At 51.4% G+C, this 27,289-nt stretch overlaps 1 protein-coding gene across 8 annotated transcripts in view; it reads right to left on the bottom strand.

Annotated features, from left to right (window-relative positions):
- Positions 1-27,289, bottom strand: part of LOC140492537 (guanine nucleotide-binding protein G(I)/G(S)/G(T) subunit beta-2) — a 186,905-nt gene that overhangs the window by 90,355 nt on the left and 69,261 nt on the right. For 2 of the 8 annotated variants that reach the window (XM_072591469.1, XM_072591474.1), the window contains exon 1: positions 1,226-1,377. The exons of 3 other annotated variants lie outside the window; for them this stretch is intronic. The gene's annotated coding sequence lies outside the window, so the exon portion shown is untranslated. Of the gene's footprint in view, positions 1-1,225; positions 1,548-27,289 lie in introns of those variants that run through there. 3 more of the 8 variants (XM_072591476.1, XM_072591470.1, XM_072591468.1) reach the window with 3 other exon arrangements.

Genomic DNA, 27,289 nt, shown 5'->3' with positions numbered 1-27,289 from the left:
AATTGTGAAACAAAAATGTAAGATTATGGAGGTAGGAAAGGATACAGATGGAGGCACAAAGGAAAAACAAGCAAGAAGAGCACAAAAACAATAGATACATAAGAATAGATAAAAACACACTAGCTTTTTAAAAAAAAGCAAAACAAAAGGGGCCACAGAATTGTTGAAAAACACCAGCCCAAATCAGAAAATGAAGATCTCTCTCCCTCTCAACTCTGAGGCCTCTTAAGACAGGAAATTCTCACAAGAAAGCAGGGCAGAGAGAGAGAAAAAAAATTATAAGCAACCATTTCTACATTTTAGGATCTCTTTCTAAAATTAAAAGCCAAAAAACAAAAGATAAAAATTGCAAAATAAAAGTGTTTTTTTAATGGCTGCAGAGGTCTCATTATACCTTAACATTCAAGAAAAGGCAATTATTATTTTTAATTGAATAAGATGAAAATATTAACACTTACAATTTAGAGAAACTACCCTAAAAACTGAAGAATGTTTTTCTAAAAAACATTAAAACTAACATTCTTTCCATAAATTGATTCATAATTCATAAAAATCCAAGATGATCTGAAAGGATTGCTTCAAATTAGGAGTTAAGGAGGATGCATAACTTGCAAAAATACAAGAAAATCCAAGTCAAAAATAATCTTTTTAAACAATTAAGAGTTGGCAGGATTCATAATTTGCAAAAAAATTAAGAAATTCCAAAGTTAAATTTTAACAATTAAAAGCTGGCAGGATTCATTATTGACAAAAATACTAAAAGAAAATCAAAGTTAAAAGTAGGATTTTTAAAAAATTAGAGTTGTGCAAGAAAATCCAAGTTAAAAAAATAATGTTTTTTTTAATATAAGTTAGTGTGATTTATAATTTATAAAAACACCAAGGAAAGTCAAATTAAAAATGGAATTGTTTTCAAAAAAAATTAAGAGTTTTGCAGGAATTAATTTCTAAAAATGTATGAAAATCCAAGTTAATTTTTTTAAAATTAAGTTAGCAGGCTTCATAATTTACAAAAGCACCAAGGAAAGTGCAATTAAAAATTTGAGTTTTGCAGGAATCCGTTTGCAAAAATGCAAGAAAATCCCAATCAGAGAGATGTTTGCCAGTAAGATGCTCTGTCAGTCAGTGGCCTGCTTTAATGTTCAATTCTAAACCCAGAAAAAGACAATGATTTCTCATTCCCCACCCCACCCTCCTCCCCTCCAACTTATTTCCTTCTGCTTACCTTCCACTGATGATTCACAATGGTAAAAGGAGGACAGAGTCACACAGGTTTAAAATATGTCAGTCACCCTTTTGCCTGCCCCGCCAGTGACAAGAACCCCTCACCCTGTGGCTGCCTCTTGGCTTCTGTTGGTGTCCACCCGCCGCCTTCGCCGCCGCCTCCCTCCGCCCCTCCCCCACTTCCCCTGCCTTGGGCGGGGCAAAGGGACACACGTTGAAGTGGCACAGGGAGCGGGCGACACCAAAACAACACGAACTCCGGGTTCGCTTATGCTCCTCCAGCCGGCCCGCCGCCCAGCGTCGGGCGCGACCACCTGCCGGCTCGGCGCCCTGCAATGGGGGAGCGCGGGTGGCCAACCGAAATCTCACTCCTTCCACCCACCCACCCAGATTCCTTCCCTCGCCGCGGAATTGGGTCCTTTTTTCCCTTTTGTCCGCTACGCTGATGTGTGCCTTTGAATTCCGGCTTGCAAATCCTGGGATGCTAAGCTCGATCGCCACACACCTATTCTTGCCTCCCAGCACCCCCCCCTGTCTCATCAGCTCTTGGAGGTAGCCGCCCTGCTCTACCCAGGGAGGGAGCACGTGACCCCAGCACTCCCAGAGCTGCTGTCAATCAATCAGGGACTGCTTGCTTCAATGCCTCCATCTTCTGCCTTTGCAAACAATCATCTTTTTTTTCGCTCTTTTCTAAAATAAATAATTCTTTGCAATGAATGCACTTTCCACCATGTGCTTCTAAATGTGGCATTTCTGTCCCCTTCTTAAAAATAAATCTATGGCAGCTACCAAATACTTTATGCCATTTTAAAGGGCATCTGTTTACTCCTCTCAAAGACAGCTTGAAATACATTAGCCCCCAAATTCCTCCCCCAAAACCATTTGCACTACTATTTTCAAAGGGCGCCTTGCTGAGGAATTCAAGATTGTAGAGGGAGAGAATGAGGGGGCAACAGCAAGGGTGGGTGGAAATTAAACTGCAAGGAGTATCATTTTCAACAATTATGGCTTGCATTTATCTGGCACCTTTGACATAGTCGTAAAAATGTACAGCACCCTTCAGTCCAACTAGTCCATGGCGACCAGATATTCCAACCTGATCTAGTCCCACATGCCAGCACCCAGCCCATATCCCTCCAAACCCTTCCTATTCATATATCCACCCAGATGCCTTTTAAATGTTGCAATTGTACCAGCCTCCACCACTTCCTCTGGCAGCTCATTCCATATATGCACACACCACCCTCTGTGTGAAAACAGTGGACTAACCAATGTACTGTACAGCTAAAACATGACCTCCAATTCCTGTACTCAATACTCTGACCAATAAAGGAGAGCATACCAAACACCTCCTTCACTATCCTATCTACCTGCGACTCCACTTTCAAGGAGCTATGGACCTGCACTCCAAGGTCTCTCTGTTCAGCAACACTCCCTAGGACCTTACCATTAAGTGTCTAAGTCCTGCTAAGATTTGCTTCCCCAAAATGCAGCACCTCACATTTATCTGAATTAAACTCCATCTGCCACTCCTCAGCCCATTGGCCCATCTGATCAAGGTCCCATTGTAATCTGAGGTAACTTGCTTCGCTGTCCACTACATCTCCCATTTTGGTGTCATCTGCAAACTTACTAATTATACCTCCTATGCTCACATCCAAATCGTTTATATAAATGACGAAAAGCAGTTGACCCAGCACCAATCCTTGTGGCACTCCACTGGTCACAGGCCTCCAGTCTGAAAAACAACCCTCCACCGTCACCCTGTCTTCTACCTTCGAGCCAGTTCTGTAACCAAATGGCTAGTTCTCCCTTAATTCCATGAGATCCAACCTGCTAACCAGTCTCCTATGGGGAACTTTGTCGACTGCCTTACTGAAGTCCATATAGATCACGTCCACCGCTCTGCCTTCAATCGTCTTTGTTACTTCTGCAAAAAACTCAATCAATGATTTCCCACGCACAAAGCCATGTTGACTATCCCTAATCAGTCCTTGCCTTTCCAAATACACGTATCTCCTGTCCCTCAGGATTCCCTCCAACAACTTTCCAACAACTTGCCCACTACCGACGTCAGGCTCACTGGTCTATAATTCCCTGGCTCATCCTTCATTGGGAGTCACACAGCATGGAAACAGACCCTTCCGTCCAATTTGCAAGGCACTTCCCAAAAGCATTAGGTGGTAAAATTTGACACATACCGAGATATTATTGCAGCTACTTCATGGGCAAGGGCCAATGATTTTTCTAAGCCATTTAATGATTCCTTTATTGTTTTCACATGTACCAAAATACAGTGAAAAGTGTCATTTTACATGCAATAGAGGCAGATTGTACCATACAAAGTGCATCAGAGTAGCAGATCAGAGTGCAGAATGCAGAGTGCAGCTGCAGAGAAGATGCAGGGAGTTCAGAAGTAATATTTGAGAGGTCTGTTCAAAAGTCTGATAACAGCAGGGAAGAAGTTGTTCTTTAACCTCTTCATATGTGAATTCAAACATATCTTCTACAACCACTATATGGGGGTCCACACACTCCAAAGTGCAGGTCTGTTGACTTTCGGTTCTGGGAGTTACTGCCACACACAATCCTCACAGCAGCAGGGAAATTTAGAGGGTATTAAGGAATGCCTTAAAAGGAGAGGAGATAAATGGAGCGGTAAGGCGAGGGTCATTCCAGAGCTTGGATTCTGAGCAGCCACCGACAATGGGGAGATGAACATTTGGGAATGCTCGAGAGGTCTCGATTGGAGACTGGAGGGGAGAAATTGGAAAATTCTACTCAAGGGACAGGGAATCGCAGTGAGGCTATGGTGGGTTTTGAAGTCAGAGGGAGGATGAGAATTTTAATATCAAGGCACTAACTCTCCAGGAACCAATGGCAGTCAGTCAGCAGAGACATAATGAATGGGGATTTGATGCAAGTTAAGGTCAGGGTCAGAAGAGTATTAAATAACTCCAACCTCACCGAGGGCAGAATGTGGGAGGCTAGCTAGAGTTACATTAGAAATGGTTGAGTAACAAGATAACTGAGCGTTGCAATCAATAAAACCAGCAAATAAGACAGAATTGTCCATCTTGTATGGAGGACCACTGAGTCCCTTATCAAATATTGTTGCTTTTTCACTACTGTTGGCCTAGTTGAGGCTACTGGCATTGCCATGAGAATCTTCCCAGTGGATTGATTTTGTTGTCCTCAAACACTCTTGTCCTCAGACGGTAATAGTTGTGGGTTACTGTTCCATTGAGGATACCACTACATGACCACCTCCCTTCAATACCTCAGATGAGCAAGGGCTTTGTAAAAGACCTGTTGCATTCGGTATTTTCTGATCAACCTGTCCAGAATTGTGATGGCACACTTATGGAGCAGGTGGGACTTGAACCCTGGCCTCCTGGCTCAGAGTCAGGGACATTACCACTATGCCACTGATCTCGGGTCGATTGCATTCAACTGAGCCATCAATCACACAAATTGTCACAGGGATTGATGCACCAATAAGGAATGATAGACAGGGATGAGGTGGGAAGAAATAGGCACTTGAATGATCACACACAATTATAAACCGAACCTATCGAGAGAAAGTGAGGACTGCAGATGCTGGAGTATCAGAGTCAAAAGCATAGTAGATCGGGCCACATCCGAAGAGCAGGAGAGTCGATGTTTCGGGCATAAGTTCTTCATCAGGAATGGGTGATGGGGTGGGGCAACTGTGGAAGGGGGCTGAGAGGTAAAAAGGGCAGGGTGGAGAGGGGGCATAAATAGGAGGCCCCCACCTTCTATTTATCTCTCAGCCCTCCCTCCCCTCCATATTCCTGATGAAAAGCTTATGCTCGAAACGTCAACTGTCCTACTCCTAGGATGTGGCCTGATCTGCTGTGCTTCTCCAGCGCCACACCTTTCAACTCTAAACTGAACATATAGCCAGGTTAAACTAGTGAGAGAAGGTGGCAACTGTGTCTCACGGATTTGAGAACTATTTCACAGATCCAAGTAAGTTAATCCAGACTGATATTTGAAGGACCAATACTGAGGCAGTGCCGCACTGACACACAGACGCCATCTTTCAGTTGAGATGCCCATTTTCTTTTTGTTTGACATCACCCACAATAAGGAGAGGGGCAGAATGTAGCGTGAAGGGTTAAATCTGACCGTGTACTTTGTTAATAAGACATCATCACAGGAAGTGACACAACGTCACATGATCTTGCACCTCACGGCAAGAGGAAGCCGCTAGAACATTTCCTAAATGTTATCCTCTCCCCTCGTGTCCTGGACTGCAATTTGTCCCTCAAGCAACACTATAAAAATAGACTTAGGTGTTACAAGAACGCCATCCATTCTTAATAGTTCATTAACTTCTTATTAGCTGCAGGGCCTCAAACCTGGCCTTGTATCAACCTCAAATTTATAAATAAAACCCATCTAGCATCAATTGCCATTGGGGGAAGAGAGTTCCAAACGTATTGAGGTATTTCCGAACTTCACTCGGAAAGGATCTGGCTCTTGTTTTTAGACCATGACTTCCCCCAAACTCTCATGACCAGATTCTTTCCAACTACCCTACTGTTCCCCTTAATACCTTGAAAATTTTAATCAAATCCCCTCCTTCTTTTACCCCTCTAAATTCCAGGGACTGCAACCTAACTTTGTAGGATTTCTCCTCGTCATTTAACCCTTGGGAGTGCAGGAATCATTCTAGTGAATTTACGTGGCACCCACCTCAAGGCCACTGTTGCCTTCTGAGGTGTGGACACTCGTTTATTTTATTCTTTCACGGGATGGGGGAATCACTGGGCCTGGCCAACCATTGCTGCCCGTCCCTCATTGCCCCTTGAACTGAGTGGTTTGCTTGGCCATTTCAGAGGGCAGTTAAGAGTTAACCTCCCCTGGCATGGGTCCGGAGTCACATGTCATCCAGACCTGATAAGGGTAGCAGATTTCTCTCCCTAAAGGGTTATGAGCGAACCAGGTGGATTTCTACCACTGTTGATTGTCTCATGGTCAGTCTTTCTAAGACAATCTTTAACCATCCAAATTTAAATGCCAGGAACTGCCATGGTGAGATTTGAACCCGACCTCTGGATTATTTGTCCAGTAACATTACCTGTACATCATTATGGCTCACAGTGTCTCATCAGGGTTATGTCTGGCATAGCATCTGCGGCACTCAGTACATCCCACCTAGTCATACAACGCATCTCAAAAATTGTGTCTAATTCACATGTGACGAAGTCAATATTACCCACTTATGCTGCCTTGAGCATACCACACTGCCCTGGCACCCACCACCCTCTGGTCACAGCATAATGGCCCTGACCATGCCTCACTATTAACCAGAGCACTAGGTCCTGCCCCTGGCCAGGACACAGTTTTGCTTCTTATTAACCCCCCCCCCCCAACCTGGCCAGAGCTCATTGGCCCTGCCTGTAACCACCACAGTGGCCCTGCCTCTAACCTTGGCACAGTGGCCCTGCCCCCTACCCATAGTACAATGCCCTACCCCTAACCAGAGCACAGTGGCCACGACCCCATCCCTAGCCAGAACATAGAGGCCTTGGCCCTGACGCCACTCCTAACCAGTGCACAGAGACCTTGGCCCTGGCCCCGTCTCTAACCAGAGCACAGAGGCCATTTCCCCACCCATAGGCAGAGCACAGAGGCCTTGGCCCTGGCTCTGACTCTAACCAAAGCACAGTGGCAATGGGCCCAGCTGAAGCCAGAGCACAGAGGCCTTGGCTCTGTCCCTAACCAGAGCACAGTGGCCTTGGCCCTGGACCTGCGTCTAACCAGAGCACAGTGACAATGGCCCCATCCTGAACCAGATTGCAGAGGCCATGACCCTGCCTCTAGCCAGAGCACAGAGGCCATGGCCCTGACCCCACCTGTAACCAGAGCACAGAGGCCTTGTCCCTGGCCCAGCCCCTAGCCAGAGCACAGAGGCCATGGTCCTCACCCCTAGCCAGAGCATAGAGTCCTTGACTCTGACCCTAACCAGAGCAGAAGCTTTGGCCCTGGCCCCACCTCTAACCAAAGCACAGAGGCCATGGCCCCATCCCAAGCCAGAGCACAGAAGCCATGGTCTTGGCCCCTCCTTGAACTAGAGTATAGTGGTAATAACAACCCCCCACCCCTAGCCAGAGCACAGAGGCTTTGGCCCCGCCTCTAACCAGAGCACAATGGCCCTGATCCCACCCCTAGCCAGAGCAGAGACCTTGGCCCTGACCACGCCTCCAACCAGAGACAGAGACCATCACCCTGACCCCTAGCCAGAGCACAGAAGCTTTGTCCCTGGCACAGCCCCAACCCAGAACGCAGGGGCCATGGTCCTGACTCCTAGTCAGAGCACAGGGTCCTTGCCCCACCCCTAGCCAGAGCACAGAGGCCATGACCATGACCCCACCTCTAACCAGAGCACAGAGACCATGGCCCATCCTCTAACCAGAGCACAGAGACCATGGCCCATCCTCTAACCAGAGCACAGAGGCCATGACCCCGCCTCTAACCAGAGCACAGAGACCATGGCCCATCCTCTAACCAGAGCACAGAGGCCATGACCCTGCCTCTAACCAGAGCACAGAGGCCATGACCCTGCCTCTAACCAGAGCACAGAGGCCATGGCCCATCCTCTAACCAGAGCACAGAGGACATGGCCCATCCTCTAACCAGAGCACAGAGGCCATGGCCCATCCTCTAACCAGAGCACAGAGGACATGGCCCATCCTCTAACCAGAGCACAGAGGCCATGGCCCCCCCTCTAACCAGAGCACAGAGGCCATGGCCCATCCTCTAACCAGAGCACAGAGACTATGGCCCATCCTCTAACCAGAGCACAGAGGCCATGACCCATCCTCTAACCAGAGCACAGAGACCATGGCCCTGCCTCTAACCAGAGCACAGAGACCATGGCCCATCCTCTAACCAGAGCACAGAGGACATGGCCCCGCCTCTAACCAGAGCATAGAGGCCATGGCCCATCCTCTAACCAGAGCATAGAGGCCATGGCCCCGCCTCTAACCAGAGCACAGAGACCATGGCCCTTCCTCTAACCAGAGCACAGAGACCATGGCCCCGCCTCTAACCAGAGCACAAAGACCATGGCCCATCCTCTAACCAGAGCACAGAGGACATGGCCCATCCTCTAACCAGAGCACAGAGACCATGGCCCATCCTCTAACCAGAGCACAGAGACCATGGCCCTTCCTCTAACCAGAGCACAGAGACCATGGCCCCGCCTCTAACCAGAGCACAAAGACCATGGCCCATCCTCTAACCAGAGCACAGAGGCCATGGCCCTTCCTCTAACCAGAGCACAGAGGCCATGGCCCCGCCTCTAACCAGAGCACAAAGACCATGGCCCCCCCCTAACCAGAGCACAAAGACCATGCCCCCCCCCTAACCAGAGCACAAAGACCATGGCCCATCCTCTAACCAGAGCACTGAGGACATGGCCCATCCTCTAACCAGAGCATAGAGGCCATGGCCCATCCTCTAACCAGAGCACAGAGGCCATGGCCCATCCTCTAACCAGAGGATAGAGGCCATGGCCCATCCTCTAACCAGAGCACAGAGGCCATGGCCCATCCTCTAACCAGAGCACAGAGGCCATGGCCCATCCTGTAACCAGAGCACAGAGGCCATGGCCCATCCTCTAACCAGAGCACAGAGACCATGGCCCATCCTCTAACCAGAGCACAGAGACCATGGCCCATCCTCTAACCAGAGCATAGAGGCCATGGCCCATCCTCTAACCAGAGCACAGAGGCCATGGCCCATCCTCTAACCAGAGCACAGAGACCATGGCCCATCCTCTAACCAGAGCACAGAGACCATGGCCCATCCTCTAACCAGAGCACAGAGACCATGACCCCCCCTCTAACCAGAGCACAGAGGCCATGGCCCATCCTCTAACCAGAGCACAGAGGCCATGGCCCCGCCTCTAACCAGAGCACAGAGACCATGACCCCCCCTCTAACCAGAGCACAGAGGCCATGGCCCATCCTCTAACCAGAGCACAGAGGCCATGGCCCCACCTCTAACCAGAGCACAGAGACCATGACCCATCCTCTAACCAGAGCACAGAGACCATGACCCCCCCTCTAACCAGAGCACAGAGGCCATGGCCCATCCTCTAACCAGAGCACAGAGACCATGGCCCATCCTCTAACCAGAGCACAGAGACCATGGCCCATCCTCTAACCAGAGCACAGAGACCATGACCCCCCCTCTAACCAGAGCACAGAGGCCATGGCCCATCCTCTAACCAGAGCACAGAGGCCATGGCCCCGCCTCTAACCAGAGCACAGAGATCATGACCCCCCCTCTAACCAGAGCACAGAGACCATGGCCCCACCTCTAACCAGAGCACAGAGGCCATAACCCTGCCTCTAACCAGAGCACAGAGACCATGACCCCCCCCTCTAACCAGAGCACAGAGACCATGACCCATCCTCTAACCAGAGCACAGAGGCCATGGCCCCACCTCTAACCAGAGCACAGAGACCATGGCCCATCCTCTAACCAGAGCACAGAGACCATGACCCATCCTCTAACCAGAGCACAGAGACCATGGCCCATCCTCTAACCAGAGCACAGAGACCATGACCCATCCTCTAACCAGAGCACAGAGGCCATGGCCCATCCTCTAACCAGAGCACAGAGACCATGACCCATCCTCTAACCAGAGCACAGAGACCATGGCCCATCCTCTAACCAGAGCACAGAGACCATGGCCCATCCTCTAACCAGAGCACAGTGGCCATGGTCCCGCCTCTAACTAGCACACAGAGGCCATGGCCCATCCTCTAACCAGAGCACAGAGACCATGGCCCTTCCTCTAACCAGAGCACAGAGGCCATGGCCCATCCTCTAACCAGAGCACAGAGGCCATGGCCCATCCTCTAACCAGAGCACAGAGACCATGGCCCCCCCCTAACCAGAGCACAAAGACCATGCCCCCCCCCTAACCAGAGCACAGAGACCATGGCCCATCCTCTAACCAGAGCACAGAGGCCATGGCCCATCCTCTAACCAGAGCACAGAGGCCATGGCCCATCCTCTAACCAGAGCATAGAGGCCATGGCCCCGCCTCTAACCAGAGCACAGAGACCATGACCCCCCCTCTAACCAGAGCACAGAGGCCATGGCCCCGCCTCTAACCAGAGCACAGAGACCATGACCCCCCCTCTAACCAGAGCACAGAGGCCATGGCCCATCCTCTAACCAGAGCACAGAGGCCATGGCCCCACCTCTAACCAGAGCACAGAGACCATGACCCATCCTCTAACCAGAGCACAGAGACCATGGCCCATCCTCTAACCAGAGCACAGAGGCCATGGCCCATCCTCTAACCAGAGCACAGAGACCATGGCCCATCCTCTAACCAGAGCACAGAGGACATGGCCCTGATCCTTAACCAGAGCACAGAGGACATGGCCCTGATCCTTAACCAGAGCACAGAGGACATGGGCCTGATTCTAGTCCTGCCTCTAATAAGCGCAGTGGCCCTGGAGCTTCCCCTAACCAGTGCTCTGTGGCCCTGCCCCAAGGTGAGTTACAAGCATCTCGCAATGCCCCAGCTCTGATCTAGCCGACTCTGTCCTGAGCCCCGATGGGTCTGGATCTGGTATACATTCCCCGTTCAATCAAAATTATCCATCAGCTTATTTATCCAATATCCTTAGGATATTGGGGGCTGGAGGTGATTACACAAATAGAGACTAGATTCAAACAGAAAGATAAGAACTTTAAAATCTTGTTTGCTGGGAACCAATATATGTCAGTGAGTTCAGTTGATAATAGAGAAATGGAACTTATTGTAATTTAAGCCATGGGCAGCTGACTTAGATGGCCTCATGTTTACAGAGGATAGGGAACCCAGCGAAAAGCACCATGAAACAACTGAGTCTAGAGGCTACAGAGGCAAGAATGAGATTGATTGCTTTAAGTGAAACACACAAAGGAAAAGGAACAGAAGGATATTTCTGAGATGAAGAGAGGGTGGGAGAAGGCTCGTGTGGAGGGGATATCATCATGGAGCACATGGGCCGAATGGCCTGGAAATTCGAATCTCCCTTACATCAACTGCTCGAAGACACCTTGTACAGCCAATGCTGTAGCAGCTCTCCCCAAAAGCCTCCCACCTCTCCAGATACAACCCACCATCCCCTTATTGCTCAGAAACTAATCATTACATCCCATGGTACCCCAGATCCCTGGCTCCCAGAGATTTCGGGAACAGATCTTCCTCTCCAGTGTGCTTGGAATCCATGGAATCTCAAGTCCCAAGTGCTCCCAATTCCACGTACCTATTCTTGCCAAATACTACCCAATACCCAGATGCCAACTGGCGGTTCCCAGAGCACCCTTTTGAGCACTCAGAGGCCCAAGAAAGGTTCCTTGTGGTGATGCCACCACATGGCATAAGGTGCCGTTCCTGAAAACATCTGACTCAAACTGAAAACGATCGATTGGCACTCCACAAATTGCCCTGTGAGTTCTATATTCAGCAGGTAAAGGGTATGTCAATGTCTATCTGCAAGAGGAGTTACAGAGAGGAGTTGGTTAAAATTTGCCAATTCCAACATACTTTAATTAATGCAGCAATGTTATCCCTTGTACTAGAAGAAACTGGGTGTGCAAATCACGGTCTTGGAAAAGCCAACAGCCAGTACCTTCGTTTGGCCACTTTTGGAATACTACGTTCAGTTCAGGTCTCCCTGCTAAGGACATTGTGAAACTTGAAAGGGTTCCGAAAAGATTTACAAGGATGTTGCCAGGATCGGAGGGAGAGGCTGGGGCTGTTTTCCCCTAGATCTTCGGAGGCTGAGGGGTGACCTTATAGAGGTTTATAAAATCATAAGGGGCATGGATAGGATAAATAGACAAGGTCTTTTCCCTGGGGTGGGGGAGTCCAGAACTAGAGGGGCATAGGTTTAGGGTGAGAGGGGAAAAAATTAAAAAGGACCTAAGTGGCAACCTTTTCACGCAGAGAGTGGCGCGTGTGTGGAATGGGCTGCCAGAGGAAGTGGTGGAGACTGGTATAATTACAGCATTGAAAGGCATCTGGGTGGGTACATGAATATAAAGGGTTTACACGGATATGAACCAAATGCTGGCAAATGGGACTAGATTAATTAGTTTGCGATAGCTGGTCAGCATGGACAGGTTGGACCGAAGGGTCAGTGTCTCTTGCTGTACAGCTCTAGGACTCTAACAGACATTTATTATCATGACCGATTATACACCTACCTCAGCCACAGAAGTGTCTAGGTTAGTACTAACCCATTAGTCAACAGAAATAGACAATAGATGCAGGAGTAGGCCATTCTGCCCTTCGAGCCTGCACCACCATTCAATATGCTCAAGGCTGATCATCCTTAATCAGTATCCTCTTCCTGCCTTATCTCCATAACCCTTGATTCCACTATCCTTGAGAGCTCTAACCAACTCTTTCTTAAATGAATCCAGAGACTGGGCCTCCACTGCCCTCTGGGGCAGAGCATTCCACACAGCCACCACTCTCTGGGTGAAGAAGTTTCTCCTCATCTCTGTCCTAAATGGTCCACCCCGTATTTTTAAGCTGTGTCCTCTGGTTCGGCACTCACCCATCAGCGGAAACATGTTTCCTGCCTCCAGAGTGTCCAATCCTTTAATAATCTTATATGTCTCAATCAGATCCCCTCTCAGTCTTCTAAACTCAAGGGGAGACAATCCCAGTCGCTCCAGTCTTTCAGCGTAAGGTAGTCCCCCCATTCCCTATTTCCAGTAGGGTGTCATGCTCCAGGAGATCAAAGTAAGATGGAGTCTGAGCCCTTCATTCCCATGCTATAGTGCAGTGATGATAGACTGAGCATCAGCCTTAAAGGTATTACCGACCATGAGATGTAACACAAGGGCGAAGTTGACTTGTTGCAACAATATGGAGTCTTCACGAGACAGTGTATATTGTGTGCAGCTTTGGTTTCCTCCAAAGATATACTCGTCAGACAGAGGAGGTTCAACAGACTGAATCCTGGGATTGCGAGTGAGGCCTGTAAGGATAGGCTGAGGATTCCGGGCCTGTAAACTCCAGAGATCACAAAAGCTGACAGGTGATCTCATTCAAACATACAAGGCCCAAGAGGGTGGATACAGGAAGAATGTTTGGAGTGCTGGAGGGAGGGAGAAGGGAGGGTGTTCCAGAATAAGAGGAAGCTATTACGGCCTGAGTTGAGGAGGCATTTTTTCAGTCTGAGGGTGGTGAATCTTTGGAATGTGTTTCCCTCACGGTGCAGTCACTGAGTATCTTCAACCCAGAGATTGATGGATTTGCAAATATTAAGGGCGTCAAAGGGCATGAGGCTTGGACAGGAAATTGGCACTGAGGTAGAAGATCAAACGTTATCCAGGTTGAATAACGTAGCAGGCTTGAGAAACCACGGTGTTGCTCCTATTGGCTATGTACTGATAGGTTAAAACCGCACCAAGGAAGGTTCCTTATAAACTCCTCAACATTTGGGGCACATTACACAACCAAAGGAAGTCTTTTTTGGAAGTGTAGTCACTGCACATACCTGTAGGAGACATAGCAGCCATATGGCAGATGTGAATCTGAGGGCCCTGCCCCTACTCCCCCCAACACAAACACACACACACACACACAAACACACACACACACCCCTCTCACAAACACACAGACACTCTCTCTCACTCACACACACGCGCGCACGCACACACGTCCTCGCACACAAACACACACCCACCCACACATACACACCCTCTCTCTCTCACACATACCCCCACCTTCATCCACCCACCCTCACACACCCAACCTCGCTCACACACACACCCTCACACACGCATCCACCCTCAGACACACATCCTCTCTCACACACACACCCTCTCTCTCTCACACACACATACACCCTCACACACACTCCCTCTCTCTCTCACACACGTACACACCCTCTCTCTCTCACACACACCCCCACCCTCACATGCATGCATCCACCCTCAGACACACATCCTCCCTCACACACACACCCTCTCTCTCTCACACACGCGTACACACCTTCTCTCTCTCACTCACACACACATCTTCTCTCTCTCACACACACAAACATCCCCTCTCTCACACACACACATCCTCTCTCATACACACGCACACATCCTCACACACACACCCTCACACACACACACACACACACACGCACACCACTCACACGCCCTCTCCCTCTCACACGCACACACCCTCACACACACACACACACAAACCCTCTCCCTCTCACACACACACACCCTCACACATGTACATACCCTCTCTCTCTCACACATGCACACACCCTCACACACGCACACACCCTCACACACGCACCCACACTCACACACACACCCTCTCTGTCTCACACACGTACACACCCTCACACCCACACACGTCTTCTCTCTCTCACACACCACCCACACACCCTCACACACACCCTCTCTCTCTCACACACCCGCTCTCTCTCACACACACCCTCACACACGCACACACCCTCTCTCTCACCCACGCACACACCCTCACACTCAAACACCCTCTCTCATACACAGACACCCTCTCTCTCTCACACACACATCCTCATACATATACACCCACCCATACACCCTCACAAACACGCACACACCCTCACACACACACACACACCACCCAGACACCCTTACACACACACCCTCTCTCACACACACACCCTCATACATATACACCCACCCACACACGCTCACACACACACACCCTCACACACATGTATCACCCACACACCCTCATATACACACACTGTCACACATATACACCCACCCACACATGCATACACCCACACACCCTCACACACACACCACCCACACACTCTCTCTCTCACACACCCACACATCCTCACACACATACACCACCCATACACCCTCACACATGCACACCCTCTCTCTCACATACGCACACACCCTCACACGCGCACACACCCTCACACACTCACTCTCTCACACATGCACACACCCTCACACACACACTCTCTCTCACACACGCCACACCCTCTCTCTCTCACACACAAACACCCTCACACACACTTTCTCTCTCTCACACATGCACACACCCTCTCTCTCACACGTGCACACTCCCTCTCTCTCACACACACCCTCTCCCTCTCACACACCCGAACACACACCCTCACACCTTCTCTCTCTCACACATGCACATACCCTCACACACGCACACACCCTCTCTCTCTCATACAACACACACACCCTCACACACGCACACACCTTCTCTCTCTCACACAGATTCACACATGCACACACCCTCACACACACACCCTCTCTCTCACACATGCACACACCCTCTCTCTCACACACGCACACACCTTTTCTCTCTCACACACGCACACACCCTCTCTCTTTCACACACACACACCCTCTCTCTCACACACGCACACCCTCCCTCTCACACACACACACACACCTTTTCTCTCTCACACATGCACACACCCTCTGTCACACACACACCCTCTCTCACACACACGCACACCCTCACACACACGCGCACACCCTCTCTCTCACACGTGCACACTCCCTCTCTCACACACACACCCTCACACACTCACTCTCTCCCTCTCACACATGCCCACACCCTCTCTCTCACACAAGCACACACCCACACACACACCCTCTCCCTCTCACACACGTGCACATCCTCACCCACATGCACACACCCTCACACATGCACACCCTTTCTCTCTCACACATGCACACACACTCTCTCTCACACACAAGCACACACCCACACACACACCCTCTCCCTCTTACACACACACACCTTCACACAAACACACAGACACCATCTCTCACTCACAAATGCACGTTCGCACACACACACCCACCCACCCTCTCCCACTCACACACACACCCTCTCTCTCTCACACACACACCCTCACACACACACTCTCTCTCTCACACACGCACACACCCTCACACACCCTCTTCCTCTCACACATGTGCACACACTCACACACATGCACACACACCCTCACACCCTTTGTCTCTCACACATGCACACACCCTCTCTCTCTCACACACGCACACACCCTCTCTCTCTCACACATACAACCTCTCCCTCTCACACACGCACCCTCACACACACACACCCTCACACAAACACACAGACACCATCTCTCACTCACACATGCGCACGCGCACACACGCCCTCGCACACACACGCACACCCACCCACACATACACACCCTCTCTCTCACACATACCCCCACCTTCACACACATGCATCCACCCACCCTCACACACCCACCCTCTCTCACACACACACCCTCACTCACACACACACCCCCACCCTCACACACATGCATTCACCCTCAGACACACATCCTCTCTTACACACACACTCTCTCTCTCACACAGACACACACCCTCACACACACACATCCTCTCTCCCACACACACGCACACACCCTCTCTCTCTCACACATGGACACACCCACCCTCTCTCACACATACCCCCACCTTCACACACATGCATCCACCCACCCTCTCTCACACACTCACCCTCACTCACACACACACCCCTACCCTCACACGCATGCATTCACCCTCAGACACACACCCCCTCTCACACACGTACACACCTTCTCTCTCTCACACATACACACCCCCTCACACACACATCCTCTCTCTCACACACACACGCACACACCCTCTCTCTCACATACACGCGCACATCCTCACACACACACCCTTTCTCTCTCACACACGTACACACCTTCTCTCTCTCACACACACACCCTCACACACACATCCTCTCTCTCACACATCCTCTCTCTCACACACACATCCTCTCTCTCTCACACACACCTCCTCTCTCTCACATACACGCACACACAACCTCTCTCTCTCACACACACGCACACACCCTCACACACACACACCCTTTCTTTCTCACACACGGACACACCTTCTCTGTCTCACACACACGCACACACGCTCAGACTCAGACCAACACACCTTCACACACACACACATCCTCACACACATACACTACCCACACACCCTCACAAACATATACCACCCACACACATTCACACACCCTCACACACATAGACCGCCCACATACCTTCACACACCCTCACACGCACACACACACCACCTAAAAACACTCACACACACCCTCACACACACACCACCCACACACCCTCACACACATACACCACCCACACACCCTCACACATGCACACCCTCTCTCTCACATATGCACACACCCTCACACACACTCACCCACTCTCTCTCACTCACACACACACCCCTACCCTCACACGCATGCTCTCTCACACACACACCCTCTCTCTCACACACGTACACACCTTCTCTCTCACACACACACCCCCTCTCTCTCTCACACACACACACAAAAACCCTCACACACACACACCCTCTCTCTCACACACGCACACACCCTCTCTCACACATCTTCTCTCTCTCACGCACACCCTCTCTCTCTCACACACACACACATCCTCTCTCTCACACACGCACACACCCTCACACACACACACACTCTCACACACGCACAAACCCTCTCTCTGTCACACACAAACACCCTCACACTCCTCTCTCTCACAAACGCACACACCCTCTTTCTCTCACAGACACACACATCCTCTCTCTCACACACACGCACCCTCTCCCTCTCACACACGTACACACCTCTCTCTCACACACGCACATACCCTCTCTCTCTCACACATACAACCTCTCCCTCTCACACACGCACACACCCTCACACACACACCCTCACACACACACACCCTCACACAAACACACAGACACCATCTCTCACTCACACATGCGCACGCGCACACACGCCCTCGCACACACACGCACACCCACCCACACATACACACCCTCTCTCTCACACATACCCCCACCTTCACACACATGCATCCACCCACCCTCACACACCCACCCTCTCTCACACACACACCCTCACTCACACACACACCCCCACCCTCACACACATGCATTCACCCTCAGACACACATCCTCTCTTACACACACACTCTCTCTCTCACACAGACACACACCCTCACACACACACCCCCACCCTCACACACATGCATTCACCCTCAGACACACATCCTCTCTTACACACACACTCTCTCTCTCACACAGACACACACCCTCACACACACACATCCTCTCTCCCACACACACGCACACACCCTCTCTCTCTCACACATGGACACACCCACCCTCTCTCACACATACCCCCACCTTCACACACATGCATCCACCCACCCTCTCTCACACACTCACCCTCACTCACACACACACCCCTACCCTCACACGCATGCATTCACCCTCAGACACACACCCCCTCTCACACACGTACACACCTTCTCTCTCTCACACATACACACCCCCTCACACACACATCCTCTCTCTCACACACACACGCACACACCCTCTCTCTCACATCCACGCGCACATCCTCACACACACACCCTTTCTCTCTCACACACGTACACACCTTCTCTCTCTCACACACACACCCTCACACACACATCCTCTCTCTCACACACACACGCACACATCCTCTCTCTCACACACACATCCTCTCTCTCTCACACACACCTCCTCTCTCTCACATACACGCACACACAACCTCTCTCTCTCACACACACGCACACACCCTCACACACACACACCCTTTCTTTCTCACACACGGACACACCTTCTCTGTCTCACACACACGCACACACGCTCAGACTCAGACCAACACACCTTCACACACACACACATCCTCACACACATACACTACCCACACACCCTCACAAACATATACCACCCACACACATTCACACACCCTCACACACATAGACCGCCCACATACCTTCACACACCCTCACACGCACACACACACCACCTAAAAACACTCACACACACCCTCACACACACACCACCCACACACCCTCACACACATACACCACCCACACACCCTCACACATGCACACCCTCTCTCTCACATATGCACACACCCTCACACACACTCACCTACTCTCTCTCACTCACACACACACCCCTACCCTCACACGCATGCTCTCTCACACACACACCCTCTCTCTCACACACGTACACACCTTCTCTCTCACACACACACCCCCTCTCTCTCTCTCACACACACACAAAAACCCTCACACACACACACCCTCTCTATCTCACACACACCACCCACTCACCCTCACACACACACACACCCTCTCTCTCTCACACATGGACACACCCTCACACATGCACACACCCTCACAAACACACACCCTCTCTCTCACACACGCGCACACCGTCACACCCACACACATCCTCTCTCTCTCAAACACCACCCACACACCCTCCCTCTCTCTCACACACACCCTCTCTCTCACACACACTCCTTCACACACGCACACACCCTCATACATATACACCCACCCACACACCCTCACACACACACAACCTCACAAACATACACTACCTACACACCCTCACACACATATACCACCCACACACCCTCACATACACACCCTCACACATATACACCCACCCACATACCCTCACACACGCATCCTCTCTCTCACACATGTACACACCTTCTCTCTCACACACACACACTCTCACACACACACACCCTCTCTCTCTCTCACACACACACATCCTCTCTCTCACACACACGCACAAACCCCCCCCACACACACATCCTCTCTCTCACACACGCACACACCTCTCTTTCTCACACACACACCCTCACACACATACACTACCCACACACCCTCACACACACACCACCCACACATGCGCACACACACCACCCAAAAACACTCACACACACCCTCTCTTTCACACATCCTCACACACATACACCATCCACACACCCTCACACATGCACACCCTCTCTCTCACATATGCACACACCCTCACACACACTCACCCACTCTCTCTCACTCACACACACACCCCTACCCTCACACGCATGCTCTCTCACACACACACCCTCTCTCTCTCACACACACGCACACACCCCCTCTCTCTCTCTCACACACACACAAAAACCCTCACACACACACACCCTCTCTCTCACACACATACACACCTTCTCTCTCTCACACACACGTCCTCTCTCTCTCTCACACACACACACACCCTCTCTCTCACTCACACACACACACATCATCTCTCTCACACACACGCACAAACACCCCCACACACACACACCCTCTCTCACACACGTACACACCTTCTCTCTCTCACACACACACACCCTCACACTCACATCCTCTCTCTCTCACACACACGCATCCTCTATCTCACACACACACCCTCTCTCTCTCACACACACACACACACACACTCTCTCTCACACACGCACGCACCTTCTCTCTCACACACACACACCCTCACACACATACACTACCCACACACCCTCACACACCCTCTCTCTCTCTCTCACACACACATCCTCTCTCTCACACACACGCACACACCCTCACACACACACACACCCTCTATGTCACACACACGCATCCTCTCTCTCACACACACGCGCACACACTCTCTCTCTAACACACAAGTCCACACCCTCTCTCTCACACACACGCGCACACACCCTCTCTCTAACACACAAGTCCACACCCTCTCTCTCACACACACGCGCACACACCCTCTCTCTAACACACAAGTACACACCCTCTCTCTCACACACACGCACACACCCTCACACACGCACACACCCTCACACACGCACCCACACTCACACACACACCCTCTCTGTCTCACACACGTACACACCCTCACACCCACACACGTCTTCTCTCTCTCACACACCACCCACACACCCTCACACACACCCTCTCTCTCTCACACACCCGCTCTCTCTCACACACACCTTCACACACGCACACACCCTCTCTCTCACCCACGCACACACCCTCACACTCAAACACCCTCTCTCATACACAGACACCCTCTCTCTCTCACACACACATCCTCATACATATACACCCACCCATACACCCTCATAAACACGCACACACCCTCACACACACACACACACCACCCAGACACCCTTACACACACACCCTCTCTCACACACACACCCTCATACATATACACCCACCCACACACGCTCACACACACACACCCTCACACACATGTATCACCCACACACCCTCATATACACACACTGTCACACATATACACCCACCCACACATGCATACACCCACACACCCTCACACACACACCACCCACACACTCTCTCTCTCACACACCCACACATCCTCACACACATACACCACCCATACACCCTCACACATGCACACCCTCTCTCTCACATACGCACACACCCTCACACACACACTCTCTCACACGCGCACACACCCTCACACACTCACTCTCTCACACACGCACACACCCTCACACACACACTCTCTCTCACACACGCCACACCCTCTCTCTCTCACACACAAACACCCTCACACACACACTTTCTCTCTCTCACACATGCACACACCCTCTCTCTCACACGTGCACACTCCCTCTCTCTCACACACACACACCCTCTCCCTCTCACACACCCTAACACACACCCTCACACCTTCTCTCTCTCACACATGTACATACCCTCACACACGCACACACCCTCTCTCTCTCATACAACACACACGCACACACCTTCTCTCTCTCTCACACAGATTCACACATGCACACACCCTCACACACACACCCTCTCTCTCACACATGCACACACCCTCTCTCTCTCACACACACACCCTCTCTCTCACACATGCACACACCCTCTCTCTCACACACGCACACACCTTTTCTCTCTCACACACGCACACACCCTCTCTCTCTCACACACACACCCTCTCTCTCACACACGCACACCCTCCCTCTCACACACACACACACACCTTTTCTCTCTCACACATGCACACACCCTCTGTCACACACACACCCTCTCTCTCACACACGCACACCCTCCCTCTCACACACACACACACACCTTTTCTCTCTCACACATGCACACACCCTCTGTCACACACACACCCTCTCTCACACACACGCACACCCTCACACACACGCGCACACCCTCTCTCTCACACGTGCACACTCCCTCTCTCACACACACACCCTCACACACTCACTCTCTCCCTCTCACACATGCCCACACCCTCTCTCTCACACAAGCACACACCCACACACACACCCTCTCCCTCTCACACACGTGCACATCCTCACCCACATGCACACACCCTCACACATGCACACCCTTTCTCTCTCACACATGCACACACACTCTCTCTCTCACACAAGCACACACCCACACACACACCCTCTCCCTCTTACACACACACACCTTCACACAAACACACAGACACCATCTCTCACTCACAAATGCACGTTCGCACACACACACCCACCCACCCTCTCCCACTCACACACACACCCTCTCTCTCTCTCACACACACACCCTCACACACACACTCTCTCTCTCACACACGTACACACCCTCACACACCCTCTTCCTCTCACACATGTGCACACACTCACACACATGCACACACACCCTCACACCCTTTGTCTCTCACACATGCACACACCCTCTCTCTCTCACACACGCACACACCCTCTCTCTCTCACACATACAACCTCTCCCTCTCACACACGCACACACCCTCACACACACACCCTCACACACACACACCCTCACACAAACACACAGACACCATCTCTCACTCACACATGCGCACGCGCACACACGCCCTCGCACACACACGCACACCCACCCACACATACACACCCTCTCTCTCACACATACCCCCACCTTCACACACATGCATCCACCCACCCTCACACACCCACCCTCTCTCACACACACACCCTCACTCACACACACACCCCCACCCTCACACACATGCATTCACCCTCAGACACACATCCTCTCTTACACACACACTCTCTCTCTCACACAGACACACACCCTCACACACACACCCCCACCCTCACACACATGCATTCACCCTCAGACACACATCCTCTCTTACACACACACTCTCTCTCTCACACAGACACACACCCTCACACACACACATCCTCTCTCCCACACACACGCACACACCCTCTCTCTCTCACACATGGACACACCCACCCTCTCTCACACATACCCCCACCTTCACACACATGCATCCACCCACCCTCTCTCACACACTCACCCTCACTCACACACACACCCCTACCCTCACACGCATGCATTCACCCTCAGACACACACCCCCTCTCACACACGTACACACCTTCTCTCTCTCACACATACACACCCCCTCACACACACATCCTCTCTCTCACACACACACGCACACACCCTCTCTCTCACATCCACGCGCACATCCTCACACACACACCCTTTCTCTCTCACACACGTACACACCTTCTCTCTCTCACACACACACCCTCACACACACATCCTCTCTCTCACACACACACGCACACATCCTCTCTCTCACACACACATCCTCTCTCTCTCACACACACCTCCTCTCTCTCACATACACGCACACACAACCTCTCTCTCTCACACACACGCACACACCCTCACACACACACACCCTTTCTTTCTCACACACGGACACACCTTCTCTGTCTCACACACACGCACACACGCTCAGACTCAGACCAACACACCTTCACACACACACACATCCTCACACACATACACTACCCACACACCCTCACAAACATATACCACCCACACACATTCACACACCCTCACACACATAGACCGCCCACATACCTTCACACACCCTCACACGCACACACACACCACCTAAAAACACTCACACACACCCTCACACACACACCACCCACACACCCTCACACACATACACCACCCACACACCCTCACACATGCACACCCTCTCTCTCACATATGCACACACCCTCACACACACTCACCTACTCTCTCTCACTCACACACACACCCCTACCCTCACACGCATGCTCTCTCACACACACACCCTCTCTCTCACACACGTACACACCTTCTCTCTCACACACACACCCCCTCTCTCTCTCTCACACACACACCCCTACCCTCACACGCATGCTCTCTCACACACACACCCTCTCTCTCACACACGTACACACCTTCTCTCTCACACACACACCCCCTCTCTCTCTCTCACACACACACAAAAACCCTCACACACACACACCCTCTCTCTCACACACATACACACCTTCTCTCTCTCACACACACACACCCCCTCACACACACATCCTCTCTCTCACACACACATGCACACACCCTCTCTCTCTCACACACGCACGCACACACCCTCTCTCTCTCACACATGTACACACCTTCTCTCTCTCACACACGTACACACCCTCTCTCTCACACACGTACACACCCTCTCTCTCACACACGTACACACCCTCTCTCTCACACACGTACACACCCTCTCTCTCACACACACGCACACACCCTCTCTCTCACATACACACATCCTCTCTCTCACCCACACACACCCACCCTCACACACACACACCCTCTCTCTCACACACACACACACCCTCTCTCTCACACACACGTACATACCCTCTCTCTCACACACACGCACACACCCTCACACACTCTCACACATGCACACACCCTCTCTCTCACACACACGTACATACCCTCTCTCTCTCACACACGGACACACCCTCACCCATGCACACACACCCTCACCCACGCACACACCCTCTGTATCTCACACACATACCCTCTCTCTCTCACACACGGACACACCCTCACCCATGCACACACACCCTCACCCACGCACACACCCTCTGTATCTCACACACAGACCATCTCTCTCTCACACACGCACACACCCTCACACACGCACACACCCTCACACACACACCTCTCTCTCTCTCTCACACGTACCCACCCTCTCTCTCACACGTACCCACCCTCTCTCTCACACATACACACCCTCTCCCTCTCACACATGCACACACCCTTACACACACACACCCTCTCTCTCTCACACGCATACACTCTATCTCTCACATACGCCTACGCCCTCTCTCTCACACACGCACATACTCTCTCTCTCACACACGCACACACCCTCACATACATACACATGCACACACCCTCCCACACGCACACACCCTCACACATGCACACACCCTCTCTCTCACACACATACACATACTCTCTCTCTTACACACGCACACACCCTCTCTCTCACACACATACACATACTCTCTCTCTTACACACACACACACCCTCTCTCTCACACACATACACATACTCTCTCTCTCACACACACACACATACTCTCTCTCTCTCACACACACACATACTCTATCTCTTACACACGGACACACCCTCACCCACGCACACACCCTCTCTATCTCACACACACACACACCATCTCCCTCTCACACACGCACACAACCTCACACACACACCCTCTCTCACACACGCACACACCCTCTCTCTCACACACGCACACCCTCACACATGCACACACCCTCTCCCTCTCACACACGCACACACCCTTACACACGCACACACCCTTACACACGCACCCTTTCACACACACCCTCTCTCTCTCACACACGCATACACCCCTCACACACACACATTCTCTCTCTCTTACAAACACACCCACACACACACACACCCTCACACACACACACACACACATCCTCGCACACACACACACCCTCTCTCTCACACATACTCACTCTCTCTCTCTCTCACACATGCACACACACTCTCTCTCTCTCACACACCCTCTCTCTCACAAACACTCTCTCTCTCTCACACACACACACACACATACCCTCTCTTTCTCACACACACACACAGCCTCACACACACACACATGCGTACACAGCCTCACACACACACACACACACAGACCCTTTCTCTCTCATACATACACACACTCTCTCACACACACACACTCTCTCTCTCTCTCACACACACACACCCTCTCTCTCTCACACACGCACATACCCTCTCTCTCTCACACACGCACATACCCTCTCTCTATCAGACACACACACCCTCACACACACATACCCTCACACACGCACACACCCTCTCTCTCACACACACACCCTCTCTCTCACACACACACCCTCTCTCTCACACACACTCACCCTCTCTCTCTCACACACACACATACCCTCTCTTTCTCACACACGCACATAGCCTCACACAGACACACATGCGTACACAGCCTCACACACACACACACACCCTTTCTCTCTCATACATACACACACTCTCTCTCTCACACACACACACTCTTTCTCTCTCACACACGCACACACCCTCTCTCTCTCACACACGCATATACCCTCTCTCTATCAGACACACACACACACTCTCTCTCACACAAGCACACACCCTCACACACGCACACACTCTCTCTCTCACACACGCACACACACTCTCTCTCACACACACGTGCACACCCTCTCTCACACACGCACACAACCTCAAACACACACACCCACCCTCACAAACACACAACATCTCCCTCTCACACACGCACACACCCTCACACACACACACCCACCCTCACACACACACACCCTCTCTCTCTCACACATGCACACACCCTCTCTGTCTCACACACAAGCACATACCCTCTCTCTCTCACAAACGCACACACCCTCACACACACAGACCCTCACACACACGCATACGCACCCTCACATACACACACCCTCACACACATGCACACACCCTCACACAAACACCCTCTCTCTCACACACACATGCACACACTCTCTCTCTCTCACACACATACTCTCTCCCTCTCACACACGCACACACCCTCTCTCACACACACACACCCTCTCTCTCTCACACACCCTCTCTCTCTCACACACCCTCTCTCTCTCTCACACACACTCACCCTTGCTCTCTCATACACACACATCCTCACACACACACACCCTCTCTCTCACACACACACCCTCTCCCTCTCACACACGCACACACCCTCTCCC

This window comes from Chiloscyllium punctatum, chromosome 21 (genome assembly GCF_047496795.1).
Source record: "Chiloscyllium punctatum isolate Juve2018m chromosome 21, sChiPun1.3, whole genome shotgun sequence".
NCBI classification, from domain to species: Eukaryota; Metazoa; Chordata; class Chondrichthyes; order Orectolobiformes; family Hemiscylliidae; genus Chiloscyllium; species Chiloscyllium punctatum.
Note: the sequence above shows the minus strand (reverse complement) of the source record. Positions and strands in the feature narration are given on the sequence as shown.